This window comes from Octopus bimaculoides, chromosome 28, assembly GCF_001194135.2.
Source record: "Octopus bimaculoides isolate UCB-OBI-ISO-001 chromosome 28, ASM119413v2, whole genome shotgun sequence".
Lineage (NCBI taxonomy): Eukaryota > Metazoa > Mollusca > Cephalopoda > Octopoda > Octopodidae > Octopus > Octopus bimaculoides.
Window position 1 is genome coordinate 10,212,236 of NC_069008.1, and position 2,946 is coordinate 10,215,181.

The 2,946-nt window shown below is 42.4% G+C and overlaps 1 protein-coding gene across 1 annotated transcript in view; it reads left to right on the forward strand.

Annotated features, from left to right (window-relative positions):
• LOC106870704 (colorectal mutant cancer protein) overlaps nucleotides 1–2,946 on the forward strand; it is a 12,467-nt gene that overhangs the window by 243 nt on the left and 9,278 nt on the right. The gene's annotated exons all lie outside the window — the stretch shown is intronic.

Consider the following 2,946-nt stretch of genomic DNA (forward strand, 5'->3'; position numbering starts at 1 on the left):
CATACACATACACACACATACATGTACATATATATATATATATATATATATATATAGTTTTAGGGAAAAGAACCAAGGTTCATGAACTCATCAATGAAAATCCACTGTCACATATAGAAAAATTAATAATTAAAAGTACAATAAATGAGTATAATATAATACAAAGTAAATATCAAATCAACTTAATCCGTTTGTCTGTCCTTGTTTGTCCCTTCTGTGTGTAGCCCTTTGTGGGTAGTAAAGAAATAACATAGACATCATACACTGAACTGCAAAAGAAACGTGAGACATGTGCGACTGTGAAATATGTTTTAATATGTGACAGTGGATGAGTTCATGAACCTTGGTTCATTTCCCTAAAACTATATATTTATATATATTTTACTCTATAAAGCTCAATTTAATTTCAATTTTTTATAAATTGATTTTAATTGAGTTTTTACCTGTAATTTTGGATTTTGTCCCTAATATTATTATATATATATATATGAAATATAAAAATTGATATCAATATCTTCGAAAATGTATGTTAACACAATGTTTTATATATGGGGGTGTAGGCAGTGTGGGTGGGTGTTTATTTATATATATAGATAGATAGATATATCATCAACATCATCATCATCATTTAATATCTGTTGTCCCCACTGGAATGGATTGGACAGTCTGACTGGGCTGGCATGTTTGAAGGCTGCACCAGACTCCAGTCTGATTTGGCATGGTTTCCTATGGCTGAATGCCCTTCCTAATGCCAACCACTCCGAGAGTGATGGGTATTCTCAAGCACAGCACATCACCGAAGGTTTCGGTCACTAATCATTGATTCTGTAAGGCTCAAAGTTCAAAGATCATGCTTTACCACCTCGTCCCATGTCTTCCTGAATCTACCTTCACCACAGGTTACCTCCACAGTTAGAGATTGGCACTAATTTACACAGCTGTCCTCATCCATATGCATCCCATGACCATACCAGCATAGTCATCTCTCTTGCACACCACATCCGATGTTTCTTATGCCTAACTTTCTCTCAAGATGCTTACACTCTGTTGAACATGCACACTGACATTGTATATCCACTGAAGCATACTAGCTTCATTTCTTTCAAGCCTACACATCCTCGGCTGTCACAGCCCATGTTTCACTGCCATGCAGCATAGCTGTTCGCACACAGGCGGCGAGCTGGCAGAAACATTAGCATGCTGGGCGAAATGCTTAGCGGTATTTCGTCTGCCGCTACGTTCTGAGTTCAAATTCCGCCAAGGTCGACTGCCGCTACGTTCTGAGTTCAAATTCCGCCAAGGTCGACTTTGCCTGTCATCCTTTCGGGGTCGATTAAATAAGTACCAGTTACACACTGAGGTCGATATAATTGGCTTAATCCATTTGTCTGTCCTTGTTTGTCCCTTCTGTGTGTAGCCCCTTGTGGGTAGTAAAGAAATAACATAGACATCATACACTGAACTGCAAAAGAAACGTGAGACATGCGCGACTGTGAAATATGTTTTAATTTCATTATGTCAGAGATAAAGTTTGATAAATCTGATAAAGTCAATTTCTTGGATGCACTTTAACCACAGTCTATGGGTCATTGTCATGTGTTCTGGTAGTGGGCGGATCCAGCACATCAAGATTGTAGGGCATGACATGTTCAATACTGTGTATGCCCTCCCTGGGTGTTCGAAGTGGTCATACACTGTCAGTACATGAAGTGCATGAGGTGGTTCACAAAAACCATTAGCCCCTGTGCCCACATCCTGAGAGAAGCTGCTTCCAGTTCATATGAGTTGTTGGCCTTAGGACCACCTGGTTCAGCCTTCTCTGGATTTCATCCTACAGGGGTTCAATTGGGTTCAAATCTGGGCTGAGAGCTGGCCACAGCATGGTTCTGATGTTGTGTTGACGCAGGAAGTGCATGGGAAGAAGGGCACAATGTGAGGTCTTAGGATCTGGTCAACATGGGGCCCAATTCTCTGATTCAGGCCTATAGCACCCTACTTCACGTGTCTCTTTCCATGACACATGCATCTCTGTAGCATTCATCCCTCCTACGCCACACCCTCACTCTGCCACCCAAGGTGGAAACACAGTACCAGCTCTCGTCAGAGAAGATAATCGACCTCCATTGTTGATGCTACCAATGTCAGTGCTGTGTAGCCCACTGTAGTCGTGCCTAACGGTGGTGAGGATGACGGCAACACAGGTTGTTGGCATCATACCATGTCATCACTAATGGGTCGCTGTCCAGTGCCAGTGGTCTTGTGAGCTTTAATGCTGGCTGGTCTGAAGCAATCACGTAGGTGTTGCAGGTGGATGAAGTTGTCCTGCCTGAGCATGGTCACTCGGGAGCACCCTCTGCCAGCACAGTCTGCAGTGCTGTTGGTGATGTATTGCTGTTGCAGGCAATAGATTGTGCTAACACAGACATTGTAAGCTTTTGCAACAACCAGGGAATGCTGCCCTGCTTGCAATCAGCTGGTAGCTTGTTCTCTCTGCACTCCTGACAATCGGGTCATACCTGATGTGTCCAAATTACGTATGCCAGGAATGCAGTTCAAGTTGATTTTTATACACATAACCTCCATGAGATGCCAGCGGTCCTGCCTGGGTGGGGTCACAATTGTTTGCAACAACCACCCATGGCATTCAATACAGCTGCATTTTGGTGTCTCGTTTCAGGGAAAGTTGAAAGGTTATCTGCAATTTGAGTCTCAATTTGGAATATTTACACGTCCACCCCCAAAATAAATTTCAGCATTTACCATATAAAAATGACATTTGAAAAATCGTATTTCTTTTGTGGTTCAGTGTACAATCTGCCTTTCACTCTGAGAGATAGGAGACTAATCTTATTCTCACAGCCATGCTCTCAAAACATCCACCTCCACTACTAACTTGGTCACCTGGATAATGGAAGCTATCAACTACTTGTAGCCTCCCCCCCCCCC